General features: G+C 29.4%; 1 protein-coding gene, 1 long non-coding RNA gene and 1 other non-coding gene across 4 annotated transcripts in view; 1 reads left to right on the forward strand and 2 right to left on the reverse strand.

Annotated features, from left to right (window-relative positions):
- Window positions 1-16,419, forward strand: part of Vha100-2 (V-type ATPase subunit a family protein Vha100-2) — a 48,307-nt gene that overhangs the window by 1,922 nt on the left and 29,966 nt on the right. The window lies entirely within an intron of this gene.
- On the reverse strand, window positions 8,970-15,212 carry LOC116428074 (uncharacterized). 2 transcript variants are annotated; one of them, XR_012997944.1, is made up of 6 exons: window positions 15,010-15,212; window positions 11,570-11,662; window positions 10,671-10,851; window positions 10,411-10,552; window positions 9,907-10,309; window positions 8,970-9,293 (listed from the first exon to the last, which is right to left on the reverse strand). It is a non-coding gene; the product is annotated as an uncharacterized LOC116428074 (long non-coding RNA). The 2 variants fall into 2 exon arrangements; XR_004235201.1 differs by having other exon boundaries at window positions 10,411-10,851.
- Window positions 12,197-12,318, reverse strand: LOC116435021 (U4atac minor spliceosomal RNA). The gene has a single exon (XR_004236679.1). It is a non-coding gene; the product is annotated as a U4atac minor spliceosomal RNA (small nuclear RNA).

The following is a 16,419-nucleotide window of genomic DNA, read 5'->3' on the forward strand; positions in this document are numbered from 1 at the left end:
TTCACGAAGCTTTTAAAGTAAGCTGACGATCGTGAAACGATCCATTTGTACTCATCGAGTATTGTCGACGAAACTCGATGACCTTTCAGTAAACTTGAACAATCTATGAAGCAATATACTCGTTGAATATCGATAAAGGAATACTGAATTAAATTAGATAATGGAATCAGGCATTTACCAAGAATTATCACTACTTAATTATCAGTCGCAACGAATAGTGGAATATATCGTTTATTTTTGGAAAAAGTGGAAATCTTTGAGATGTTAGAAAATGATTCATGGTTATTATTAAACACTGTGTACTCATCTGTATCTAGCAAGTATTTGTAATGATTTCTGAATTGTAATGTTATTAGCATTCGATTAGAACGAAGTTAATAGTAGTTATTTATAAAATTATGAAAATGATGTTATTAAAATAGTTCCAAAAAAATATAATTTTCGGTGAAGTTTATAATAATACTATGTGCTATAGATATGCTTTATCCAAGTGTTGATGCTTGAAAAAGACCAATATAGGTCATTGTTTGAACTGTTGATATCTGACACTCAGAAATGCCAGCGTTTGGCATCTTTTAACGATGTTGCTATATTTATTTTACTGAGTACCAGCGTAAATTTTCCTGTATTCGACCGATTTTCGAACTTCATCATCTTGGATACGAAACATTACACTGGTCAATTTTATTTTATATTTCTGTCTTATTTTTGTGCGAGGAATAAACCCGGTGGTACGATCCGTCCTGGCACACCCCGTATATCGCTAGAATTGTCTGTTGCGTTACTTGTTACGTAGCGGTTTGGCTAGCGAATGTAAGCTTTTTCAACAAATCACAAGAGACCTTTTTCTTTTTTATTTTTAATCGTGAGTTTCATCTTAAATACTATTTTTATGCCGTGCACTTTTAGCATATTAAACTTTTAACGGTATTAGTAATTCATGGTAATGAGTAATATTTGCAATAATTAAAATTCAGGTTTACAATTAAGGAGACTGGAGAATCTGTTCATTTTTACGAAAAGAAATAATTTCTATGCACTTATTTCCTTACGTATGTATTATTTGCATCATGTTATCAGTTGTTTTATTTGTGTATTTTATAAGTAACAATTGGAACTGTTAAGTGAATTTACTTTACCACTATAAATTGTAATTTTTAATCATTATAAATGGTGTTGTAATAAAAATGATCTTTTATGTTAGAGATAGTGACGACAAAATACATTACGAATTGTAGTATAAAATTTTTATTGAACAGCCATTTGAAAACGATCTAAAAGATAATGTTTCCCAAATTTAAATATTTAATTTTAACGTGAAATATAAATCACTATTGTTTAATAATAATCTACTTTAACAACTGCTTTGCTAATAACAGCTACACTAACAAATAATTTTAAGAGGTAGTTTCATTAATTACAATTACTAGTAATTAGTATTAATTAAGGAATAATATACAAATATTTAAGTGTCTGTCCAATTAAGGAACTGAACATTTTAAAGTAAATAATTTGAGAAAATGCAATTATCAGTTATATACACGGTGATGTGAAGTTCAAAATAAATTGAAAATGATTTATTAACAGTGAATTGAACTGAACGAATTGTGAATGGGAAAGGTAGAGAACTTCCCGGGAGGCAGTTGCAACGCGAGATATCGAAGAGGCATTATCTCTCCGTGGTTTTTGAAACCGGAGAAACGTGCATCGAATCGTTTACCGTTATCTCGTCGCGTGCGTTTTCGCGCAAACGACTAATCCTCGAGGACTACACTCCTCCCAAGACATTACATCGACATACTTCCTCCGATTGGAATTCCATCCTCTGTTAAAACAAATACCAAAATCACCGATGAACTACCAGTAAAAACTACAACTGAAAATGTAATATGATTGTAACATTTGTTAAAACAAATTCTCTATTTGATAAAAGAAAAATCCTATAACAGAACACCGCAAGGAAAAGTCATAAAAAATAAGTATAAAAATGTCAAACAAGTGTTTATTCGATGGGAGTACATAACGTTTTTATTTTAGATATGAATGCATTAGAAGTCTTTTAGAAAAATTAAGATAACTATGTAAAATAAGCACTCAAATTTCTTTAAATATTCAAACAATTTATATTTATATTTATATATTCCAATTTTTATTTATAAATTGTTAAGCGAACACAAAGGGTAATTATTTTTTTTATTAATATGTATGAGACAGATTTTTGATAGTCATATAATAATATTAATAATACGTACAACAAGGTACAACAATATTTTAGTATTCTCATATTTTATTAACCCTTTGCACTCGGCGACAATTTTTTTGCTTGCAACAACTTGTTTATTATAGACACAGTTTGTTAAACCAAATTTAAGGTCGTTTGTTTATTGTGCCTAAGCAACATTGGATTTCACTTGTTCGAATGTAGTTTAGTATGCATATTTACGGTTTTAATATTTCATGGTATGATATTTTGAAGAACAATTGCTCGAAATGCAGTATGTTAGGATAGCTGGCATTCCGAGTGCAAAGGTTAATATTATGTGTTTTACGTACACTATATTAGTCTCAGAATTACGGGCATGGGGTCACTGTAGATTCGCCAACACTAACACAGGCAGCGGCAGAATTGTTTATTTTAGCCATGCGGTGAAGATTGTCTCACCAGATCTCTAACCAACAACGTATAGTTAGGTCAACCGAGTCTGGTCCAAGTAGAAGGTAAAAGTAGGCCGAAACTCTGGAGTTGGTGAAGTTTTCATTCGACATGATGCTTTTATTCCATTTTTATTTATTTCTATTTATTTTTGTTTTTATTCACTTTTATGTTTTTCTTCGATATTAATCACAGCAACGAAGAATCTATTATCGTAATATACTGAGGAAGACTCATTGCACAGTGACCTTCTGCGTGTGCGCGTTTGTTCGCTTGGTTTTGGTTTCCTAAACCATAATAATCTGATTGGTTTATTTAAATTTTAAGCAGACTACTGATTTTATGCATTTATAATTATTATAATATATTATATTAAATTATATCGTAATATAAGATAATATAATAAAATATTATATAATTCAATATCGTATACAATTATTATAGTATTAAACATGTTTATCTGAAACATGGAGTAATCAAAAGTATCACTTAATATAATGAGATTATAACTCCATTAAAACTCTGAGAAAACTCTTAATACAAGAAACAAATTTTTACTTAATTCCAACTTCTGTAAATTAATTTTTAAAAATCCATGTTGGTATAAATATTCATAGCTTATTTATGAGTACGATTATAAATTAGAATAGTAGCTATTTTGTATTTGATGATTACATTGAAAAGAGTGTAATTTTCATCGAAAACCTAAGTAAACAAGTATAGAATATGTATTTCATTTTTAAGAAAATTAGGTGTATTTTTACTAACCCCTGACTAAATACAGGTAATGCGATCGACGAGAGGTTAATTCGCATACGAAAATAAGTAAAAGATGTAGAATAAAACTTTTTAATTAGAACTTTTTTTTTGAGAACAGGGAGAAACTTGGGTAATTAGATGACAGAGTATATTTTCTAGTTTGGTTGAACGGTGGAAGTTGATTTATATGAGTAAAATACCTTTGTCATTTGTAAAAGTTCCGTTATGGGACTTTAATGGAAAGCAATTCGAAAGACTTTTACTTTCGGTGAACAAAAGTAAAATCTGAATTCTCTATTCCGGTACAGTGTAATTAACACTGAACGTACCACGCTTGGTGGACCAGTTCTAAAATTTCATTTAAAGTTTAGCATTTCCTTTGTTCATTTAACTTCATTTCCATTTTCATTCATTACTCGATTATTTAATTTTCCAATTTTTCTTTATTGTTTTGCTTCTTTTTTACTGAGAAATATTTATTGTTTGACTTCTTTAAGTTTATTCCCTAACTTGTTATTTGACCAGTTATAATTAATATAGAAATAATTATATGAATAAAACTAGTGGTAAAGTTAAGAATATGGATCTAGGACAGAAAATAAATTATCATACATCAAGTGAAATAAATAAATTTAAATGGGTCGTTGCCCTAGACATTTCAGCTCTTTGAGAATGTAGTGTTCGTTTTGGAGCGACCTAGAATTCTCGTAGACAGTGCATCTGGAACTATAACGAACCAGTACTAGAACAGTAATTCAAAATCAGACAATGCTGTTTTATTTTATTGTAGTTACGTAAAGCTAAACAACCGTCGCTATTTCTTTTCTCGAAGATTTATGGCTGCTTAATAGAGCTTAATGGGGCCTTGGTGAACCACATACACTTTTAGGCAATAATTGGTTACGAGGTCGTACAGAACAGTTGAGTGCGTTGCATTTCTACGAAGTATACCTGTATCTCTGAATTAAGATTATCGTTTTTTAAGCATTTCAAATTTTTGTATCTTTTTATTTTTTAATTCAAATCTGCAAAACACTGATCAAAGTGTATGCAAACTTCGTTACTGCACTCTTTGTTTCACAAACAGTTTGCAAGTTTCAGAAGTGGAAATTATAACTGACTAATGATATTTGTATTATAGTGGAATATATGTTTCTACTCTTATTTGGTCGAAATAATTTTAGTGATAATTGCAATTCCCGTTAGTGTTATTGATTTAATGACCATAGCATCTCAGAATAGTAATTACCGATTATTCTTTGTAATTATATGTAATTATAGGTGTATAGTAATTAAAATGAAGTAAATTCATTAAAACATTCAGTCATATTTATATAATTGAGAAGTTTTTGTTGTGTCGAGTAAATTATTCTAAATTTTATAGCTCTAACGTATGTCTGTTGGCTATTAAAGATAACAGTTTATCACTGAAGGACAGCAATAAACTGTCTCGATTATACAGTATTAGAACAATACGAAAATAAAATCGCGCTTTAAGTCTGAAGAAAACGGAGTACTTGTATATTTTCTATTTTTATGGAGTTTATTCGGAATTGGTGTAATTGTTTAAATTTATTATCACAACACAATAATTTAGTTGTGTCCTGGATCTGAGTTTATGTCAAGGTAACAAAAAATATAACAATTTAGTTATGTTCTGAATCCAATTTCATGTCAAGGCGTTCAACATACCCACAATATTTTTCATGAGCACATTTTTCATTTTTTGAAAAAGAACAAAGCCTAAACATCGTACATTTTTATTAAATTCCATAGTTACAATTTTTCCTTCTAATTAGACTAATTAGTCTAATTGGTAAATGACCAGTTAAACATTGTTTATGTTATGTGTATATATTTTCTAATTGAAAAGTCTTAAATGTGTATTAACAATTGATGTTTACGTTTCAAAAACAATAAAATTAAATTATAGAGCACTACAGTAGTTACTATTGGTGAAAAATAGTATGATAATGCCATAAACATTTTAGTACCTAATTCTTAAGCGTACAGAGTAAACTCTATTAATTTTACTCGTAGTCCTGATTACTTCGTGTTGTTTGAAAATTTCCTTCTCGATCATGATAAGATGGTTACGAGTGGCTTCTACAATCCACAAGCACTTTTATTAATTATGACAATAAATTTCAGTTAAGGTGATCTATGTTGGGAAATGATTGTTATTTCTTTTTCAACAGTGTTTTAGGTGTTCTAACTAGCATGTAGGTATGCTTGGCCCGAACTCTATACCCTGCTACCAAAATGGTGTCAGACACTGGGTGTAAATAACCTTATGAACGTAAGAATAGACGTTCAAGACGAATTGGGTTTATATCTGTTGCACCGGAGAAAGGGTTTTTGTGACAGTGTGACGGAATTATGCAACAGTATAACCATATTTGAAATTATCTGTTTACAGGTTAAATTCATTAATTATAATTATATGACAATCTAAATTCGTAATTTGGCACCTTGATTTGTAAATTATACAAAAATACAGATATAATCATTAAAGTAATTATAGTTTAAATTGTTTGTAATCACTAGGAAATATATAAAGTTAGATGAAAATGTACATTATAAAAATATATCTACTTGTACGATCAATAACAACTGATATTCTCATGATTTATATAAAAAGCTCTATCTCCTGAAGATTATTTTATAATCACATCATTATTTTTAACAATTGTTTTGTCACAAGTTATGAATATTGCTGTGACAATATATCAAGGCCTAAATAGTTGCCAATACACGTCACACTAAATGGTTTCTACACAGAATGCTTTAATGTTAAGCAACAATGTTTTACCGCAGTAGATGCTCAAAATAGATCAGTGAACTGTATAATTATTATATAGAACCATTGTTTATTTTTATTATTATTATTATTATAATTATTATTAATTTTGTATCTATGATTACTTAAACTAAATCACTAACAATGTGTAACGGTTTGTAGCGTAAGACAAAATCATTATTACAAAACATTGCAAAATGAAATGGTCTCGGAAGAAACTTGAATTTCTTAGATTATGATGAAAACATTTCATATTAGAATGAAGAAGTTTTCTCGTCGCATATTGAAATCTTCAATTTTGGGACACGTTAGAGCAATCTTCAAAGAATAAAATTTGGCGCCTGTGTGTTACATCAGCGACGCTGAAGTAATAAGGCGGTCGTGAATGTCAACAGTGTCTAGCTTCTCGGTAGAGTATCTCTTGGCAGACGAAACAAGACTGACGAAGACAGCGTCGGATGAAAGGGAGGGAGAGAGAAAAAGAGAGTGTAGAACTGTCTAGCTGCCAAATATTTTTGTCAATCGTAAATTCCTTTTTAATCTATTGTGATTTCATTGGCGGAGCGTTTTGTCGCCGTAGAAGAGATATAAATAAAACGAGCAATCGATTTTTTCACGAGGGGGACAAAACTGAAGGGGTGACTTGTCAGTAAAACTGCAATCGATATCGTTATTGACACAACCGCCTAACAGGATGTTCTTGTTTAACAATTTTTTGATGGCTGCAAAACAGTTCTCGTAGGTTGTATTTCATTTCAGTTTATCGTAAATATATTTATTCATAAATAGAATCTTTCATAGACTAATTTGTCGTGTTAAAGAAATACGTATTTAGAGAGGTATATTATACGTACATGTACAGGGTGTTTTAGTTTTTTTCTGTCAAATTATGTCGTTGTATACGTTGAAACGAGAAAATTCTATATAAACATAGATTTTTTATTAACTTTATGAAAGAGTTGCAACAAAAATGAGAAATAGGGGAAAATAATATTGAATTGTAATGCAGAATAAGTTATATTTAATTCTCTCACGAAGTTCAGATAGTAAAACCAATTTTTATAATGAGATGAGATGCGTTAATATCTCTATTAAAATTGTATCTATATCTAACAAACACCTGTAATGGTACGATGTGATTTAGTTTGCATCAATGAAATCGTATACAAATCACGAAATAAAATAAAATTAATACAAAATGTCATTTTTATTCTCCAGTACGTTATCACTATTTTTATCGAAGGTATCAAACCTTTCCAAATTATAACTTGAAATTATTTTGTAAGTTCAATCATTTTCCTCAATTTTTGATTTTTCCTATAATTATTATAAGATTAATTTAACAGTATATATTTTTATCAGATTATAACAAATTATTTATTAAAGAAGATTAAGTAATTTAACATGTTCGCGACCAGCGTTTATTTCAGTAGTAATCTTTATAGTTACAGTTTATAAAATGCAACAAATCGTCTGAATAAAATACAAATAAAATTCAAGGAAAAAATAGTGTAAGCTTTCTACATTTCGCATGATAGCTTACGATTTTAGACTCAAACATACGTAGAAATAATTTAACTTTCTCTACGCAAAATACAAAATGTTGAGCGTTACAAATATGCCATCGCGACGTGTTAATAGGTTTCATTAAATTATCTTTTGGTAAAAACATATAAAAGATCGATAAAAATAGTGTTATACTTTGAAATGAATACTAGTAACAGCGACTAGTTGTGTACAAATAGTGGAAGAAATTTAACGAGAAAACTTTCCTAATCCCGGACGAATTACTGGTAAACAAATGTGACTATTCATTACTCAACATTTGACACAGGCCTCAATGCTCGCAAAATAAATGAAAGGGGCAGAAACAATACGTAACTGACGTATACCGTCCGGTATTTTATTGGACACCGGAAAGAGTAAACAGACTATTTTTACGAGACAATCAAACTGCGTCGCATGAAAGAACGGCTTTAGAATGACTCAGTTTTTCATTTATACTTGAATTAAGGTCATATGTTTCATCGCCGAATAATCTTCGAATTGTGGATGGTGAAGCATCGATCTACCGTGTTTCTGCTTCATTCATCAATTTAAACTGGAATCGATAGATGTGTAATCGCTGGAAAGTTATTGATTTATGCGAAATATTTTGTTAGTATTTCTTATTTTTCATACGAAAGCTCATTTTTTCTCTTGTTTATGAATGTAAATAATTTTACACTGTTTAAGTAATTAGAGTTACTTTGTACGAAACATTGTAATGCCAGATTAGAACTTGATGTAATAATGTTAACAAGTTCATTGTTAAAGTAAATGTATCATAAAACATTAGTTTTCGTTAATATTGAAATATTAAATTATATAAAATGTTTTATAAATAATACATTACAAAAGGAAGACTAATCAGAGTTGATTAACTACACGGAATGAATAATACATGCAACTGATGTGTCGACAATGTTACGAGTTATAATAGTCTCGGATACGCATCACGATTTACATAATGGCTACTGTGTACTGAGTCGTGATTGTGAATTAACGTAATCAGCGTCACAACTACACGTGTACTAACAGTAGATTTCTGAGCTATTATTAAGACATTGTATAAAATCAAAACTACTGTCATGAACTATACGATTTTATTCTCTTTTATTTATAAAAAGAATATGTAGAATTGTAAGATATGTAAGGTGTCATTTAACTGATAGCGAAACTGACAAACAGATTTCACGTGAAATATAGAAAAAAGGTTTCCTTGCTTGAATTCTCATTGTCGAGTAAAGTGGTATTAGAGATTAATTAAATTTAATTAAGAAGTAGCGGAATTATATATTTCTTTTATGGACATGTATGAACAAAGTGGAATTATATATTTCTTTTATGAATCTTAAATAATTACTCGTGTTCAATGATTTACAGTATATTCAGTTGGCAACTAACACTTAGCCAATCGAATGGAGAAATCTTCCACTTTTCCCTCAGCAATGTATTATCTTTTATATTCTTTATACTTTTTTCTTATTTATCAAGTCTTGAACTGGGATTATTGGGAATTCATCAAATCCCTACCTGCTTCTGTAAAACACAATTTTTAATCAAATCAGTTACATGAATTTAAATTAAAGTTAATAAAAAAAGACTGTAGTTTTTTTAAACAGTTGCTTAAGTGTTAAGTAATTACACGAGATAAAGGAATTTCAGTCAATTGATGTGAGAATGAATGGTCACGTTCTTCAGTAAACACCTGATATATTCGTTCGAAAGGGTAACCGCGTTAACCGAATTAGCCTGAAGTTACAGGATTCAGCAAATTCGACGCTCTCATTCGAATGAATTCAACCGGGAAATCGATACAAGACTGATAAGCAACATAGATTAATTATTATTAACACTGGAATTACCGAGCATTTATTGGGATTGATATGTAATCCTTATAAATATTGTAGCAACACATTCTTTGTCGATTTCTTCAGACATTCGTTATGTTAGAAATATTTTAAACGCGCGCCAAACTTCAAAATATTCATTATTTGTGTTATAATTGATAATATTTTTTTGTTTAATATCGAAAATAGAAGGTTCTTATTTACATAATAGTTCTTTACATAATAATTCTAGAAAAGATAATAGTTCTCGATAAAATTACAGTTATTTTACAATGATGTATATTGAAAATTTTAATAGTTACATTCGACCACTTCTTGCAAGGCATAGTTTTTGCGGGTACTGGTTGATCCGAGCACTGCTGTTGGTGATAGTGTTGTTCACACTTCATCTGCATCTGGGGCCAAAGGCTAATTCCATTAAGGTATTTCATTAAAGATGCTATAGACTCAATTCGCTCAATGAAACGTTCGCCATTCTGTTCGTGTAAATAGTCTATCAGAGAGTTATCATTTCTAAACACAATTGTTGATGCTGATTTATATTATCAACAACTTAGAAATATACAACAAGAACTAAACTATACATGACAATAACAACGTAAACAAGAAGGAAAGTTTAATGTCACTTATTCCTTGTATAGTGTGGAATATTCTTTGAATCTGGCACAGAAGCTTGACCCTTTTCTTCAATTGCAAAAAAGGGAGCTATAAAAATTGTTTTTTAATAAATAATCCGAGGAAACGACGTGTAGTATAACTTTTAGATTAATATTAATTATGAAAATGAAAACCTTTATGAACTTTACCATTTTCATATCGTTTTAGAACAGAATTAGAGCAGAGGCCAAATTTGTATACGATGAAAATGAAACGTTAATGAAACGTTTCTAATTGATTATCCTACTTCCTTTAAGTTGGCAATTAGAAGGTAAATTGAAAAGGGTTGACCTTTAGATTAGAAAGGATTGTTAATTTGAAGAAAGCATTAGTGGACTTTTTCTGTAATCGTGTAGTGTGACTTCGAATACATTAGACTATGGAATGATGACAATTCACGCGTACTAACCTAACGCTAGAGCATCAGGAATAACATGAATTGACCTCATCGTATCTACCACGTAACAGCATTCTCGAGTATCAAAGTAGCTCTTGGTAAATGAAGTTCAGCATTCAAGTGGTCAGTGTATACTCCTATATAACCACGTTTCGCGTCGACGGATTTATCATTGTATGTTCCAAAAGATGAACTGCAAACAATTGTGACCATAAATAAACTTTGTTCCAACGATGTAATGTAATCTGCGTATATATGGAGTATTCGTGTACCTAAAGGTCCACTCTATCTTGACTATGCAACTTCCACATTTCCTTCTCAAGATAAAATAACTGACCTACTACTATCTAACCTTAAATAAAGTGCTGATACCTATTTACGAACAGTCAAATTTTACACCAACGATGTATTGATTATTCGAAGGAAATTGAGAAGTTGTTACACGTTACACAGAGTTTGAAGTTGATAATAGACTTCTGGATGTTGTATAATAAGCGTATGTTGTTCAGAAAACTTTAAAATAATATTGTTATATGAATTTATTGGTTTCCATAATTTATATTGTTACGTAGTTAGTGTTACTGAATTTTTAATATCTCTGAAGCTTATGAATACAAAAATTTAATGAAATTAAAATTATACAATTATAAAACTTATATTTTGTATCTAAAAAGCTGAATGTATTCAGCTGACTATATTTTATTATAAAAATGTATGAAATTCAGAGAATACAATGATGAAGTAAGAATATTAGAAACTTGATGTTGGTTATGTTTAACAAAGCCCTAAAAATATTAATGGATTTAATATTGAATAATGTTTTGCCTTTTATAAACGCGATTGCAATTCAAATGATATCATTCTACGTATATTATCAGCAAGATCAAATTTAGACGGTTCATAGCACATACCGCTTGCACTTAAAGTTAGTGGTGGTCAACGGAGTCAGTTTACTGTTCCACTTTTCACTCCTGCGGAATAATCTGGCACATACTGGACGAGATCTGCAAGGACGAGTACATTAGGCCTTTATAACTGCTTAAAAGACTAAAAATTTTAAAGAGTATACACAACTTTCTGCAATATTGTTTGCTGAAGCCTCGTAGTTTAAGATTACAGCTTTAAGTATTCGCAATCAATATATAAACTATAATATATTATAAACTATTATATATATATATATATACATATCAAAATAGAAAAAAATACATGCCTTTATTACTGAATAATATTTACAAAACTTGAATTATAAATTATTTGTTTTTTAATTATTGATTATTATCATTTGGATAAATATTTATATTACTTTAAAGGATCATTTATTTAAATTTTTATTTCTATTCAATAATTTAATGATATATATATAGTTTTTTTATATTACTATGTTAAACAAAAAAACTTTCATAGAGTAAGTGTAACTATAAACAAAATAAAACATAATAATAGGAGGTTGTAATTTTTAGTTTGATGATTTTTGTTTAGCCCAGTTTCTGTTTTCCAGTATGGTCTCCTTACTAAGCCCCTTATAAAGTAAAGAGGCCTCCAAAAATTGCATCACACAAGAAATTATGTGGATGCAGGCATTTTAATTATGGGCTTCAGCAACAGTACCCTCACTAAACGATCATTGAATACTTTGCTCCCCAAAGACAAGGATAGTGAAACTTATTGCAGTATCTTTATATAGAATATGCTCGTATTCATACATGCGAGAAACTTCTGCCATCTTGCGATTACTCCCAGTACTTATTGAGTCAAAGACCTATATACAATAATATTCAAAACGTAAATAAAACATTTGTTAAACTTTTTTTCTTATTTTCCACGCAATTTTTATAATAATAATCTGTCATTGATTCTGTGAACGAAATATTTCACGCATTTTAACCAATTGCATAGGTATACTCAAAGTAAAATGGTAAGTTCGTTAATTTAAAAAATTAAGAGAAATAAATTCATATGTATATACAAATTCAAAAATATTATAAGCATCATTCATATTTATTTTTTATAATTCTATAATATTAAATTAAAAGTATTATTTGCATACTAATCACACCTTTTTAAAATTATTATAAACTCAGAAGAAGGATAAAAAACAATTTACAGGGGAATGAAACATATCTATATTAATCATTTAAATAAAAAATTATCTTTCACATATTGTCCAAAACATATCGAACAACAAAAAGACTATCGTGTGAAGCATAGAATCTTAATTCAAAATTATTATTTTAATTTTATGATTTCTTAATTGAACAATATTCTAGTGTTTTTGAGTTCGTATAAATTAAGTATTCATTTGTTTATTGCTCTCCTATTGCTTACATAAAAGTATGCAATAATTGAAAGGCTCTTGGTATCTAGAAATTATGCTCGATAAGGGTATTCAATTTATGATTAATTAATTGAAATCTCCGAGTGCACAAAGGGTTAGACCAAAATAAGTGTGTTCCGTCTAATTTTTATAAAATCCAACTTCCTCTGTTCTAATGGTATTCGAACTGATTAATCTCCAAATTATGTAACACCTTTGGTAGGCATCGCATGTATCATATACATGCCGTGTAACAACTGCGTTTCAGTTGCAGATAAAATCTTGGCAATACTAAATTGCGATGAGAATTAGTGTTACGTCCCGGAATGTACAATACACACAACGGCAACCCTCGGAAAACGAATTAGCGAGATTGTCGACTGTTTACAATACTGTTATAAATCAGGTCGATTATTTGTTTATCGGAGTGCTGTGCGTCTGTTCTAAAGTCATAATTTTGAAAAACTCGATACCTGACATGTTTGTTAGGCTATCGATGTTTTTTGATTCCAATTAGCACGCCTAAAAGGGCGTATTTTCTTATCACACCTATTATCTATCATTTTCATTATGATAATTACTAGTTCATTGACTAATCAAACCCGTTTGTTTTTTTCAAACGTACGTCAATCATATTTTTCAAAATGTTTAAGTTGTTTTGAATTATCCAAGAACTTTGGAGTATTTTGAATAAATTACGTGGTCACTGATGTTTAAAAAATCGTTTGAAGCCATATATTGAAAGAAACAGGTATTTATCAATTTTGTCGTTAATACCAACAAATGCAATTGCAACATTTTACTGCGATTTTAATCGTGAAAAATATAAAAGTGACACGTATTTTAAACGTATACTATTATACTTAAATGTACATATTTAATATATTTAAATCAAGAATCAAGAAATCCTGGTACATATTTTCAGATATGTTGAAAATAAAGTATTATTCCCCATATACACATAGAAAATAAAATGTGATCAATATTCCTTACTCTTATGCATGTAATTTTTTTTACTGATAAGTAATTTTTTGACATTCTTTTAACAATTTTAATTGAATGAATAATTATAAAATAGTTTGGATCCGAATACTACAGATTTGAATGCTCTTGCACGTTTGTTTCGTATTTTATGGCACAGTATAAATTCTAGCAAATAGTCAACGTAATTCTTCGTGTTTTGTAGTTCGAGATTTTCAGAGACAAATACGACGCCACAATTAGATAATGTTAATCCTCCGTATCATTTGTCAGATACTATTTGCGCGGAATGTGGAAAACTTTCTTCCTGTTTTCATCTAGGAATATTGTTTTCGATGCTCGTTCTCAAGGGAATAAAAAATAATATATTCATTGTGTTTTGTAGCGTTTAATGTTTATAGTTTAAATGAAGAATTTAATGTTTATACTTTTATTTTCTATGTATATACGGGAAATAATACTTTATTTTTAACATATCTGAAAATATGTACCAGGATTTCTTGATTCTTGATTTAAATATATTAAATATGTACATTTAAGTATAATAGTATATGTTTAGAATGCGCGTCGCTTTTATATTTTTCATGATTAAAATCGCAGTAAAATGTTGCAATTACATTTATTGGTATTAACGACAAAATTGATAAATACCTGTTTCTTTTCATACATGGCTTCAAACGATTTTTTAAACATCAGTGACCACGTAATTTATTCAAAGTATTCCAAAGTTCTTGGACAATTCTAGACAACTTGTATATTTTGAAAAATATGACTGAAATACGATTAAAAAAAAAAAGAAATGGCTCTGGTTTCTTTTATTTTTATGTTTTTCGTATAATACGCATATATTTGGGAGACATTTAGTGACAATATATGAATATTGACCATTTTTTGGTATATTAGAATATATTTGTATATTTCACTGTACACCAGAGATAAAAATTTTAAATGGCAATGTTCATATTTAATTCCAAATGATAGTATAATAAGCAGAAGTTTTCGATGTATATTCTGTTAGTAATTATTATATGACTACATAGAGTAATTACTTACCATGTAGATACATCTGTGCTAAAGTACCACAAAGTGACCATTTTTCAAACGTAATACATATTACTCTATATTTCAGTATGAAATATATACAGGTGCAGTGCGTTACTGACATGATCTCTGTCGATCTTTGGCTCAAAAGTGAAGAGGGGCAAGGGGATTCGGCCAGACGCTCCACCTCAGCTCGCGGCTCGGCCAATAACAAAGACGTGCCGATACTAATTCCTCCATTGCTATCGAGCTGAGTGTCGCGAGTGGACGTCTCCCCTTGCCCCTCTGCACTTTTAAGCACCATACCGGCAGGGATCATGTTAGTAACGCACTGTATTTAATAGCGGACATATCAAATCCGAATAAATCAATTCACCACTACAAACCGTCTGGAAATAACTCAAAAACTATACTTTAATCATGTTTTAAGATTATTACATACTATTGCACAATATTATTTATGCTTCTCTTATTGTACGGAGTATTTAGAATATAATATAATATTTATAACATAATATTTGTAATATGTAATTAAAAATACACTACATATTTTAAGTATAACGGAGTAAAAGATATTATTAGAAATCATGTAAATATTTTATTTGTTCTTATTTCTTCGAAGATAATCAATATATATATATGATCGTTTTGGTTACAAAACAGTTAAACCTCTATTTTACATAGTTCTCACTTGAAATATGACGGTAGAAAGAAAAATTGTTCAACAATCTGTAGATCAACATAATTTATTACTGCAGAAGTAATTATAATAAATATTAACAGAATAGAGGCAGGAAGGATGTAATTAAAGCATTGTATCTGAAAGAGTCCTTCGATTTAATTGACCTACGTAAAAAGAAAATTATGCAATCAAACGGTACATGCGCGCATCACTCAAAAGATAAGAACATTGATGTTAAAGTGTGTAATAAGCCGAAAAGGAGATATCTGCTATCTCATCAGCTGTATCTTCTGCCTAGTGGCGGGAGATATTATCGCCGAAAATAAGAAACGATTAAGTGGCTGGAAACCATAAAATTCATCGTCAGCTTGTAGACGTTTAAGTACATTTACATTTTTTAAACGTTTAACCTTTTGAAGATAAAAATTAACCGGAAATGTATTTTTTTTCTTATTAATGAATGAGTTTGTGGAAGAAAATTAATTACATAATGTGTATTGCATTAAATAGGATGATGAAAGTATGAAATGTAAAATAATATAAATTGTGTTAATCACAATGAATTTATTAAGTTAATTAGAAAATATATACATTATTTTTTATTTTGATAGGTAATCTTTTATTTGATTAAATGAAATTCAAGAGTAAATAATTTTTAGAAACGTTAATATTGATTAGTAGTTAAATAAGTTCAATATTATTTGTATATTTGTTTGCTTTGTGTAGGGGTTCATTAGCGA

This window comes from Nomia melanderi, chromosome 1 (assembly GCF_051020985.1).
Source record: "Nomia melanderi isolate GNS246 chromosome 1, iyNomMela1, whole genome shotgun sequence".
Lineage (NCBI taxonomy): Eukaryota > Metazoa > Arthropoda > Insecta > Hymenoptera > Halictidae > Nomia > Nomia melanderi.